The 13,663-nt window shown below is 40.4% G+C and overlaps 1 long non-coding RNA gene across 2 annotated transcripts in view; it reads left to right on the forward strand.

The window, feature by feature from the left end:
* Positions 1-1,816: 1,816 nt before the first annotated feature.
* Gm32949 overlaps positions 1,817-13,663 on the forward strand; it is a 28,538-nt gene continuing 16,691 nt past the window's right edge. For both annotated transcript variants that reach the window (XR_001778930.2, XR_373419.4), the window contains exon 1: positions 1,817-2,174. This is a non-coding gene — a long non-coding RNA (predicted gene, 32949). The remainder of the gene's footprint in view (positions 2,175-13,663) is intronic.

Raw genomic sequence — 13,663 nt, forward strand, 5'->3', positions numbered from 1 at the left:
ACAAGTTGGTTCGTACTTTTTGTGCATTTTGTCTTTGTGGCTCCTTAAGACTAGCTTGGGGGCATGGGCTGTTTAATCTCCACAGTCGCTTTGTATAGACAGAGTAGTGGATCTTTGTCTGGAGGACTCAGGGTTAATTAGGGCTGAGACCTCTGGATGAAAGAGGACACAAAGATGTAACTGAAGGAAGTTGGAGTCACCTCATGGGTGAGGAAGAACCACAGGCTTGTAAATATTTAGCTGGTTTATTAGGTTTTTTATTTTTTTACTTTTTATTTTTATTTTTTTTTTTACTTTTTTAGGGCTGTCACAGACCAGGTTGCCTGAACAACAGAATGTGTTTTCTTGAAGTTCCACAGAGTGCAAGTCCAAGACTAGGTGTCAGCTGGATGGGATCGTCCCAGGCCTATTGTTAATTTGTAGATGTTCATCTTCTTCCTGTGTCTTCACCGGTCCTTCCATTTCATTGTCTAAACTTTGTCCTCTTATGAGAACACAGGCAGATTGTCTTAGAGTCTATAGGAAAGGCTTCTTTTGATTTACTCACCGCATCACGACAGACTCTATCTTTAATGGAGCTTTTGAGATGGTGAGGTTTAGACTACCAGAGTGTGAATTTTAGGGAGATGCAGTTTCACCCCTAACCCCTTAGCTCCTCCTTGGCCTGAGCTCCTTGTGGGGCTGGAGCTGCCCAGTTTGAGTGAGTGTGTTCATTAACCAGTCCCCGTGGCAGCAAGCGCCAAGTCAGCTCCTATCAGGTGTTGCGCTCTGCATTTGTTGACGGAGTGCATTTCTGCTTTGAAAGGCTCCACATTTCACTCTGCTTGGCTGGCCTGAAATCTTCCACTGCGTGACAGGCAGTAATTAAGTACTGAAAGAAAGGCATAAATACTTCCTTTTAAACATTGACATGACATCCATCTAGTGAAAGGCGTGGACAGAGGCAAGTACAGAGAGTTCAGGAAATGAGAAATTTCTTTGAAATAATTTCATTGAAAATTAACAAGTTGATTATTGCGAAAAAAGATTCCAATTTACACATAATGGCCAATCATCTAGCTTTCCTGGCCTTTGATGATGCCCGGCCTACCCAGTGTGATCTGCTGTTTTACCCCACCATGATGGTTATCAAGGGCTTCTTAGGTTAATTTGCCTTTCAGACTTCAAACCGCTTAAAGATAATACATTTAACTCAATTATAAGCATTCTTCTTATTCACCGTGTAGTTTCTTCTGGCCTGGCCGTTCTGCCTCCATACTTCTCCTTCTTTGCCCAGCCCTCATTTGAGGGGACATTAGCTGAGTTTCTATAATTAGATCGCTCGCACAGGATCTTCATATTGGTACGGAGAACAGGGCAGTTACAAACCCAATCTTCAGGAGTGGCTTGCCTATTTTCAGGGAGAGTCTCTGGCCACATTGAGACAAGTGCTCAGAGGTGGGGCCTGACGACACGACCTTGCTGGAGTGCTAGAAAGCAGACTTTGGGCTGGCCTGTCTAGACTTAAAGGGCCCAGTCTGCAGGCACAGGAGGAGAGAAGAGTCCTCAGCTTGGTGGCTACTTTAAAACTCTTTCCTCCCTTGATGCACGTTTCTGTTTCTCCAGTTATTGGATTGCTGGTTGATTTTGAAATCTCTAGTTCTTTAATCAGTAATGGGGAGGGGGGGACCCAAAAAAACAAACCCCAGAAAGCCCATCAGGCACTAAGTTGCCTTTGGATCTCGCAGAAGCACCCACCCTCCTGCTTCAGTCCCTCTCCCTTCTCACCTTCCAGACCTTTCCTTTCTCTGTCCTCTGGATGTCCCCTTCCCAGGCTACTGTGATAAAGTTCTTCATACTTTTCTCACAAGACTTTTTTTTTTCCTAATCCCTTCTGTTGGCAGGGAATTGACTCATGAATAAATGGATAATAATAACGGCTGACATTTTTGGAGCGCTGACTACTTGGCAGGCAGTAAGCCGGGGATTTGCTCGCATTATCTCGCTTGATCCTCTCAACAGCTTTGTGCTGCAGCCCACTTCACAAAGGAAGAGCTGACACTGGGAGAGTGAAGTGGCCTGTCCTCGGCCACAGAATTCGGAAACAGACGTGGCCCCCCTCTCAAGCACAGGGGAAGGGAAATGGCCTTGGTGTGGAAATCGCAGGACCCCGAGACACACAGAATTGGTAGCAGGTCAAAAAGTTAATGTTGCTTGCTTTCGTTTAAAGGAATGTCAAGTGGCTATTGCAGGGCTAATTTCCCCTGGGCAACCAACGGGCTCAAGCTGCCCACTCTGCCCCTGGGGGCAGTTTTTAGTCTGCTGCACTGGATTACAGCCTCTGTTATACATTGGGGTGGTCCCTGAGCGTGTGCGCATGTGTGTGTGTGTGTGCTCGTGTGTGTCTATACACGTTAGTGCAGGTGCCAGTGGAGGCCAGAAGCTTCAGATCTCCCTGAAACTGTAGGTGCATTCGGCTGTAAGCTGTCTGACATGGTTGCTGAGAAATGAACTTAGACCCTTCTGCAAGAGCAGTATAAGCACGTAAGCCACGCCATCTTTCCCGTCCCTGGCCTAAAGACTTATAAACGTTCCCAAGGGGTGCCAGGGGGCCAAGTGTGGGAAGCACTGTCTGAGATGTGGAGTGGGGTTAAGACACTGTGGTGGTGAAGCAGGGAACAGAGACGCATGCATGGGCTCTTCTGCAACAGAGGTGTGCACGGCACAGAACCTGTTCTGGCTCAGTTGTTGGTGAAGCCAGGTTGGTTGAGCCCTGCTCTGCTTTCTGCATTGGTCTGGCAGGCACACTGCTCTCATTCACTGCCTTAGGAAACAAGTGCTATTTTGGCTCCTTCCTTCCCAGGGTAAGGTTAAAAAAAAGTTGAAGGTTTGGGCCCAGGCTTTCCAGCCTCACCTGGGCCTTGCTCCCTGCTCCCCTTGTTGAGGTTTCCTCTTTTGGGATCAGTGTCTGTCCACCTTGTTTTCTCTTTTCAATTTTTCTCATTTACCACACCTTATTTGTCACTCATATGTCTCCCTGATTAAAATTTTACAAGCCCAATTAAAAACAAAAACAAAAAATATAAATAAAACAAAAAACCATAACTTTTTCTTTCCTTAATCTTTTTTTTAAAATTTTATTTTAGAAAACCAAATACTTGAATGTCTTTTGTGTATTCTTTTAATCGGGAATTTACAAGTTCTTCCTTTATGGACTCCCATTCCCTCCACTACCCTGTTTCGTGTGCCTTTGTTAGGACTAGCTCACCTAATTATTTCTCCTTCTGTATCCTGATCCCCCAGCCTGGGCACAGCACTGCCAGTCTTCCCTTTCTGGTGGATCGCAAAACACTGCAAAGATCTGTAACTCCCCTGTGTGTTTCCATTACTCCATTTGGTGTTTAACTGTACTGAACATATTGAAAGGTTGAAAGAGACAGTACTATTTTGGTTATTTATCTGTTGCCGAATGCACATGAAAAGATGGAGCCTCCTTTCCAACGCTCAGCAACAGCAGCTAGGGCTTCACGGCTTCAGAGCAGTTACAGGATCGACATTTTGTTACCTTTTACTTGTTTGCATAATGTTAAAAACAAAAAACAAAAACCAAAACCCAAAAAACCCGATAACGGTGGTTTCAGTGAAGAGACATTAAGAGGTAAGAGAAAGAAACCCGAGGATAGGAATGAGTTGCAGGGTCAGAGTAGGAAACAAATTCAGGTGTTACCAGTAGAAGTGAAGGGGCCAAAACCCACAAGAAGCAGAGACCTGCACCAAAACGTGTGTACGGAGAAACAGTTCTTTGGGAAGGGGAAACACTCCAAAAAGATAAGAATGCAATAGCGGCAAAGAGAAACTCGGAGACCGAACAAGAAGCTTTCCACGTAACACAGCTGAATATTCAGAGGGACAGAAACCTCAGAGCTGAGCTGTCGGTTCAAAAAAGCTCAGCATCACACTTACAAATAAATACTTACCTGTTTGAAAAACCTGACTGCAGCTGATTCATTCTCCAAATCAGGAAAGCTCTGCAGTTTCAGGTGGAACACAGCAACTACTGAATTCATGGTACCAGAAGATGGCACCATAGTCAACGTTTGCTGGGAAATGGGCTAAAGGCTTGTGTTTCTAGCCACGACTGTAAGGCTCAGCCCAACAGAATGGACCAGAATGGACTTACACGACGGTGTAGACTTTTGTGTTAAGGCTATCATGTAAATGACAACAAAATATTCCAAACCAGTTTGGAAATCCCGGGACGCGGCACAGGGCAGGTGCTTTGGCTTGGTACACCCTCTCTTTACCTAGAGGCTGTGCGGTTTACTCGCTGTGCAATATCAGCATTTGCGAGATTTTTAGTTCATTTCTTCCCTCACATTGGCAAAATATGTTTCCAGCTGATGGGGGCAAATGGCAGACTAATTGCATGACATTTCTAAGTTTGTATTGTTGGAAATCTATAGATATAATTGTGCTGCTCTTATCTGAGGAGGTTAAAGATCTCCTGTCTGCTGGGAGCCCCACCACGATCCCCAGCTGTGGTAGGATCTATTTATCACTGTCGAGATTGAGACGCAAAGCTGGATTTTTATCTCATTCGGAGTAACTCTGAAGCAAACCACGCTTCCCTGTTGAGATTCTTGTATAGAAATACATCTCTCAATTCGTTCTTTCCAGCTTAGACACATTGAACTGAGCAAGTGAAATCTGAGGAATAATTTCTGGACCTAAAAGAGAAATAATGGAGAAAATGTGACACAAACCCTTTCTTTTCTTTTGGCTATGTTCATGTTCTGGGTGCCAGGAGAAAATAGGGGTGAGGTCAGGGTCAGAAAAAAAGAAGAGCACAAAAGACATCATGTTTTTGGTTAATTTAACTTCATATTGAATACTATATTAAGTCAAATTCCCCATTCAGTACAATTCTAAAGATAGATTCTTTTAAAAAATTCACAAACAATATATTTGAAAACAACTTTTAAAAATTACCTAGTAATTAAAGAATATGGATACATCTTTTCAAGGCTTTGGACAAAATTATCAAAAATTGCATTTGGTATCTTTCGAAACAAGTCCAGGTAAGCGTCCCGAATTTCTTGACACAGGCAGGTTCCTTTCATCGAGTCCATTCATGACTCAGGCTTCCCCCAAGGAAAGCCTTGGTACTGTGGGTTAATCATTATTTCAGCAGTGTTTCCTATGCATCTTTCCCATCCCAATGCTGCGGCTCCTGATTCAGCTCTCCCGGGTTCTGTGACAACAGATGCATCGTGAGGCTGCTGCCTACCCGCTGCCCACAAAATGTCCTCTTTATAAACTACTATATTATTTATGAATCAGAAAAGTTTCAAAGAAGGGCCCCATCCGACGACTGCTCACTGATGAATTTACAGCAGAGACTTTTACTCTCATTTTATGAGCTTCTTGGAGAGAAGGGTTAGTGTCTCAGAGTCTGGATCTGTCCCCTGGTTAATATATCTATTTCTCAGCACCATGTACTCACAAGACCTTGTCATACAGACTGCAGTGACCACCCTCAAGAAACAGGTAATAGTGTATACGTGGCACTTGAGAAAAAACAGTAGATTGATAAAAAAAAAAAAAAGAGGGTTTATAAACATTGTGTTCCTGTGCCAGATATTACAAGATCAAATGTGCTTCACTTCACTTTAACTTACTTTCATTAATCTTCTTGGAAAAAAGAAATTTTCTTCTTCTTCTTCTTCTTCTTCTTCTTCTTCTTCTTCTTCTTCTTCTTCTTCTTCTTCTTCTTCAACAACCCAGTAAGTAAAAGGCATGAATGGGAATCTCTTGCAATTGAATTTGACACTTAGGATTGTTGGTTTGAAAGTCAGGTAGGAATAACTGTGGGAAAAAGAATGGCATGCAACTCTACATATTTAAATGTGTTTGATCCCTCTTCTTCGTTCCTCAGATTATTTCCATATTCTAAATAGAAGCAGCTTTCTGGATGTGTGCAGTAGACACAAAGGTAGCTCGCACTGCTGGGCTTTAAGTAGATGTACGAAAAGACAAGACTAAAATCAAACAAAGCAAAAGTTCGCACTAAAACAAGTCTTAAAAAAGGAGCCTTGTTGCGCCTCTTCTGCCACAGAGCCACATGCACTGTGATGGCTGTACCACCATCAAGGGCTCTGACAAGAAACACAGAAAGTGTCATCCACCACAGGTGTTGGGGAGGGGGCTGAAAATGAGTGTGTGTGTGTGTGTGTGTGTGTAGGGAGGGGGAGAGGGAGAGGGAGAGGGAGAGGGAGAGGGAGAGGGAGAGGGAGAGGGAGAGGGAGAGGGAGAGGGAGAGGGACTGGTGGGGGGGGGGAGTGGTGCTTTCGCAATCCTGCCATCAGAAATGTAACATTGCTTGTGAACTAGGTAAACCCTGCACTGTCCCATCCCTAGCTGTGGTCCTCTGTGGTGTCCCTAATACCTCCATGGGAACTGTGAATGCCCCGGCTGCAGTCACTCTGGAGCAGAACCCAGGAAGGCACACTGGTGATACTTGCTTCTTGCTTCTCTTGCTTTGGCATTTTATACAAACAACAACTCCTAGAATGAGAGTTTCTTCCTTGTGGAATAGAAGCATCTAGAAAACATAATTCCAAGAATCTTAGCCCATTAACAAATGAATAGAACTGACCAAATCACGTGGGTAACAGGAAAGAACTGGAAACTTAGGGAGGGCTGTGTTCACTCAAACCCTGGGTTTGTTTTTTTTTTTTCCCCCTGTGGGAGTTTTCCCTGCTTAAGCTGTGTGCTAGTGTCCCTTCCTAGTGATTTCTCCCTGTACGGTGTAGCTGCTGGAATGCACACTTATTGTATATGTCTGTTTCCTAGCCCCAGTGCTGTAGCCTTGGACTAAAATGGGTTGTAATCATTAAGAAATTAACACGTTGGGTAAAGATGTGTTTAAAAGAATTCTAAACAAAGCTAAAGCAGGGCCATTCTTTACCAGAAGTTTTCTCCTTTTTTCCCCCCCTAAAAGTAAATGTTTCAAAATGGAAGCTTTTTAATATACTTGTTGTTAAATTACTATCTTTCCTCCTAAATTGTTGTATGCCTTAAAATGTCCTGAAAAATCATGTATGCTCCTTAAAGATAGAGCAAATATTTACAACTCAGCTTTGGTTCTGACTTGGGGACAATTTAAATACATAGATAGTTTTATAGTATTTATACATTAATATGGCTTTCACATTGGACCTAATTTTATGTAAATGTTATTCAGATTTCAGTCGGGAGTTTTCGAGGAGAGGTTAAAGGGTGTTTCTCCACTCAAATTAAGCAGTGACAAATATTATGACTTTTAAAATTGTTCTAAATGGCTGTGTTTGTTTACTAGGCTTGTGTTTATACGAAACATTTTAACTCTTTAAATGAAACCTAATTTCGTGATGAAAGCTGCAGTCAGAAAGTAGACCTGGGAATCTCATAAATTCAATATTGTGTTCTTTGTAAACCCCCTTTCGTGAGTTTTGTTTAATGAAATAAATAGATTATTACATTTAGAAAAATTAAGGAGAATGAAAATTAATCCAAAGGTTTAGATTATGTCCCCAAATGTCTTACCTTATAAAAATTATCCTGAAGATTTGTGCTGCAAATGTGTTTTTTAGAGAAGTAGTTTTAATGTTTAAGGAGAACATACATTTTCTTAAAATATACATTACAAATAGAGGTAAACAGGCAAAGACTATCTTCGTGTTCAGAAATTACTTCGGAAAATGTTGTTTTGAGGTGAGACAGGGAGAGATCAGTAGTGTCCTGGAAAGCCAAGCCGCTCTTCTGCTATCTGCTATCTTTATGCCTGTGGTCAGGGAAGCGAAGGAGCAAGGCAGGCTCTGGCTGAAACCCTTGCTAAAAATTCAGAACTGCACTTCAGAATCAAGTATTAATAGAATAAACTTAATTTGGTTTCCCACAAGAGCAGCTGCATTTCTATTTAATTATGGGTTTTCAACAGTAGTAATTTTTCCTTGACCTACCCAATCGCAAAAGTCAGGAAATTGCTTCTTTTTAAAAGCTGACAATGGCCCGGTGTGTTTCCAAAGGGGGGAAAAAGACAAATTACAGAAAACCATTAGTTTAAACATATTTAAATAGCTAGAAAGAAGTTTGGACAGAAAACTTGGTGAAATATGAAGAAAAGTTATACATTGATTGTATTGTATGGTAAAGCATATATGTCATGAGATTATAATATTTTTTAAAGTAAAACAAAAAATGTGTTGAATGATTATAAAAAGCCAAAATGCATTAAAGATGACTTAGTTCTTGCTCTTTGGTAGGAATACATAATTGTAAATTTAGATATTTCATCTGTATCCTGTGTGCCAGATGAACAGAACAAGGTACTTTGAAAGAGGAAAGTTTAGCTTATGAAGAAGCAATGGGTAGGGGTAGCAAGATAAGCGTACAGTTTACAAGGAGGCTGAGGGAAACCCAGGAACGTGGGGCAGGGACTTTATTGGGAAATAAAGGAGAGAGATGTCTTTGATTTAAATTGTCAAGTGTCGATGAAAAGTGTACATATATTTTCTCTGAATGGAAAGTAAAATAATTTTGGTTTAATAAGACAAATTTAATTCAAAGAAGAGGGGTTTTGAAAATTAAAAGAGATTTTTATATACTATGTTTTTGTCAAAATATTTAGCTTCTTTTGTGGCATGTGAACAATTTGAACAATTTGAGGCTTTGAGATTTTAACTGATGATAGAAAGAAAATTTTAATAAAATTGCAATTTAATTTTATCATGTTCCAAATACTTTTTTTCTTAATGTGTTCATTGAGATTTCTTCTGATTCATACATGGAGTTAAGATTCTTAAAAAGGAGTTAAACCTGGGGAAAGGATTTTTTAAGTCTTAGTTATTAATCACTTTCTTTTCATCATTTTGGTAAAGACAGAAATTATATCTTCATAGCAAAGCATGGTTTCAATACTCAGGTTAATTAAAGGGGCCAAGTTACAGAATCTAAGCCATTGGCACCACCAGGAAGTCAAAGGAAGCTTTTAATGAGCATCAGGACTCTTGAGACAGTTAGTCCTTTGATCTCTGCTAATTTTGATAGAGTTGATATCAATCAGATGACCCAGAAATCCTTTCTAAGTGCAAAAACTCATGTTGCCCTAGAAGGTGGAGGTTCGAATTACTGTAAACTTTATATGGGAGCACCCTCCACATTCAGTTTACTGTATCCCTCAGAATGCCAGTGAACAGTAGGTGGTATAGTTTATTTAAGAAAGTACCTCTGTAGCACTCTACCATCCCCTGTGAGCAAGGTCAGGGTGGCACCAACAGGTTCTTCAGAGACAAAGAATTAAAAATGATAACTTTTGAAAAAAAAAAGGACAAAGAGAGGCCCTTTATATTCCCTCCTGGGATACTGGGATACAAGCTCATGCAAAATGATTTTTTTTTTCAATCCTGAAGGAATAAAAATCTAAATAAAAAATAATCCAGGTTTACACCAAATTTCGTAAAAATTATCAACCCTTAGCTGTACCTGACATCATGCTGCACAGCCCCCATTCGCTGCACTAAACTATGCAATGTCAGGGACATGATAAAGGAAGTCCTCCCAAGGGGGACTGACCACCAATCTAGTGCAAGCATGTTCGTCCTACTTTGTTGAGACAATAAAACTAAAGATTCACATGAAAATAGGCCCTTGGGGTAATTGGACCGGGAATCGGATTCTATTTTAAAAGTTAGGATTAGGGTTACTAGCTGTAGTGAGCCCTTGAGCAATATGTGTCCTCTTGTGTAAAAGTTAGGGAGTTGCGGGTTGATGGGTAAGATATGCTTTGAATTCCTTCTTTCCACATGTTTTTGTTTCAGCTAATTGTTCCTGTATTGCCTACCTGTGTCATATGCCCAGCTTTATTAAAAAAAAATTATACATTTTGACACCTACACAGGAGTCCATTAAAGTCTGTCTAGAGAAGAATGTGCCTAGTAAGTGGCCATGCAGAGCAATGCAATCGTCAGTGAGATTTTTATGTTCTACCAATACAAACGGGAGCTGTAGAAAGGCCATGATCACTGAATAATGGTGGGGATTCCAAAGAAAGACACCCCCCCCCATATCAAAACAAGACCAAAGACAAGCAGGAATGAAGAGAGCCAAAGAAACAGCAAGAAGTGTGGGCAATCTATCCCCTCACAGGAGGCTTGCCACAAATGTCTCCCCGGAGAACACGAGAATTCCCAGTTCTTGCTTACTCCACTTTGTAACAGCGAAAACCATATAAAGTCATCATTAAAATGTCAAGGCAATGAGGAAAGGCCCCAGCAATCGAGTGCATAGCATCTAGGTCAGGGCAATGTACAAGCTTAGCCAGACAGCAAGGAGGAAGCCTGGTGTAGGAAAGGAGAAAGGTGAGCAGGGCAAAGGGACAGGTGACAAACGTGGTGGAGAATTCACTGCTTTAACCCCACTAAGCAGCTATCCTCCCCAGTTCTTACCTTCAGTCCTCATACAAATGAATGTGAAAACTGTCTTCCACAGCCCCTGAAGACGGACTTTACCACTTCGTGGTTGCAAGTTTACTGTGAAGCCCACACTTGCTCACCTCTATACCTGCCACTCAAAACCTCTAGGGTTTGTGGTGTTACAGCGTTGGCTACTGATGTCTCCATTTTATTACTGTCTTCTTCATTTGCTGGCAAGCTGTGGCTGGCTGTCAACTGGGGACCTGTGGACTGAGCTAGCTGAATTCTAGCTGCAGCAGATTGGCTTAAACCTTTCCCTTGTGGGTTCTTGTCTCTAAGACTGTTCTAAAATAATTTTTTTTTTGTCTCTGTGTACTTTACTAATTCATTCAATGAAAGATTCTCTGAAAGAGGGCCTGATATGGCTGCTTGACAGTGAGATCGTGTGGGGATGACTCTGGAAGCCTAAGCCAGGAGAGCAGAGGCTATTAGGGCGGGCAGGCTTGAACAGGTCTGGAGATTAGACTAGGGAGCAGGCTCCAGCAGCTGAAGCTAGTAACCAGCTTCAAATATGTTTCTAAAGGTAAACTCAAAGATTAGATACAAGTTCTAGGAAAGATTATTTAATCTTAGGAATGGCTGTTATTTTAATACCAATGCAGTAGCTACTATTGTTTTAATAGAAATAACTATTATTATTGGTTAAGCTAATATGAAGTTAATGTTTTTCCTGATATGATGAGCTCTCAGATGTGTCTCATATGAAAAGATCAGAATTTGGGATTAATTTCTGAATGATGTAAAAATATTTCAGCTCGTAATTCTCTTCATGTATTTGTGTTCTTTTGACTTTATTATGCTGAGAAAACTCGAAGCAGCTGCTGCTGTCTCCTCCCCCACTCTTGTCATGCCTCTTTCCTCTCCTTTCTGCCCCAGACGCTGGCTCACCTCCAAAACCATGGGAAGGTTCACCATTGGGCCTGCATGCAGCTAGGGATGGAGGTGTGTGACATCCCTCTTAGTTCCAAATTCTTCCTAGTGCCTGAACTTTAATCATCTTGAGTTTCATAGCATACTTTGTCATAAGACTATTTTTAAAAGGCATATAGGTTGGTAATAATTTTATAAAATAAAAAAACAACCTTAGTTGTTGCAATAATGTTTGTAAGATAGGTCTGATATTCTTATTCATTTGACTTATAATTTCAAAAAAATTAGGTTCATTTCAAATAGTATTTTTTAGTTTGAAAAAAAAAACCCACCCAACTTTGAACGTTAAGCTTTTACATTTTGCTCTCAGATCCAGCACCCTCCAGTATTTGGATAATGCTATAAAAACAAAATCCTCACGAAACTACAAAAGCAGAGAGGCCTGGCTTCATTCAGCTGTCGCCATGGAGCCAAAAACTTGGTCTTGTCACATGAAATTTTATAGTTTCATACGTCACCATCTTGATGTGGTAGTTTTATTGACTTTTCAGACTTTTTTTTGTTTAATTTCTAATAAGAAAACATTCCATAAAGAGGAATTTTATTATTTAATATTTGTGGAAGAAGAGGATCTGAAAGGAATCTCCCCCATTTGCCCCTTGGAGCTCCTCAGTGAGTCAGAGTGGATTCAAAACCAAGCGTGTTCTCATGTCACATTGCCATGGAAATGTGGCTTTTGGAACTGGGCAGAATGGATCCCTTCCCAGATAGGAAAATTGTCATTAGAAGAATAATAGAATGCTCTTAACAGCATGTGACATCTCCAGCTTTCTTTCCCTTTGCCTTGCATTCCACACTGCAGTAATATCTTTAATGACCTTTCAACAAATTAACAACAACAACAAAAACAGAAAACAAAAATAAAAACAAAACAAAAAACACCACCACCACCAAAAAAATCCCTTGCTAAAAATAGCAATAATTATAATTTGGAATTAAATGGACATCTTTTGCTACTAATATATTTTTATAATATGAAAACAAAGGCATAATCAGTATTTCTGGACTTTCTCTATGATGTCTCTGTCTCTGTCTCTCTCTCTCACACACAGTGCACGTGCATGTGTGTGTGGTGCGTGTGTGTGTGTGTGTGTGTGTGTGTGTGTGTGTCTTTTGTGGAAAGATACCTTTTGCCTTTGGCAAAATTTAGAAATTTGAAAAAGAAGAATGAAGTTTATAAATGATGATCTTCAACATAGGATTGTATGAATATTACTCACACATTTTATTGACAGATTGGATTTGTATTCAATTGATATACCTCTTGATTTTCTCTAGCAGTAAACATTGGTAGAGGAGAAGAACATTGTCCTGGTAGCAAGCTCCTGAGTGCAGTTTTGGTTGATACCTGAGTGAGAAATCTAATCTAGGGAGAGAGAAGCGGCGGCCCAGAGACCTCTTTGTGTGAAACATCTCAACATATTGCTGTCTGTTAGAGCGTACTGAACACATACACGTCTGTTTAGTAATATTTTGGGGAGCTGAGATTTAGGGAAGAAAAGGCTGTAGTATTTTTACTGTTAATTCTAGAGCTTCGCACGGTTATTTATTTATTTGTGCTGTGATGAGCACACATTATTTGTAATGACAGTTTCAGTGTAACATTCTCTTTTTTGTTTAGCTGTGGTTTTTAGACCTTTGAGTTTTCTTTCCTTTAGCTTTTGGGAAAACCAAATAAGTGCAAGTTTCCTCCAAGACACCTCATGAAAACATTTTTTTTTTTTTAAAGAAAATGAAGAGTGAAACGAGTCTATATTTATTTGGAAGATCATCTGACTACTGCTAAATGGAGTATCTCAATCTGAAAGTGAAATCTGTTTCACTGCTAAAAATTGCCAAGAGTTTTTTGACTAAGATTTGGGAATCTGCAGAAAATGTAAAAGTTTTTTTTTTTTTTTCTACAATAATCTGTTCAGTGAACAAGCTGTGAAAAATAGTTCTGTATTTTGTCCATGTGAGGCAGCAGACGGCGAATTTCCATTTTAAAGAACGATATGAGTAGCTTCTGGCATCCTTCTCTAGTGCCTTCCTCCAATCTCCTTACACTGAGTTACAACAATGCAGTTTATTATTTCTTTAAAGAAAAAAAAAAAACATGGAATTTTCCCCCCACAGACAGCTCAGCTCTCTCATTCTATCTGGGCTCAGAGTGGAGGGCGCTTTGAAGCCTTATCAAATGGGCCTTAAAATACCACAGAGTATTAGGAAGACACCATTCTCTGCAGTTAATGCTTTGCACTGGA

Source organism: Mus musculus, chromosome 1, assembly GCF_000001635.26.
Source record: "Mus musculus strain C57BL/6J chromosome 1, GRCm38.p6 C57BL/6J".
Taxonomy (NCBI): domain Eukaryota; kingdom Metazoa; phylum Chordata; class Mammalia; order Rodentia; family Muridae; genus Mus; species Mus musculus.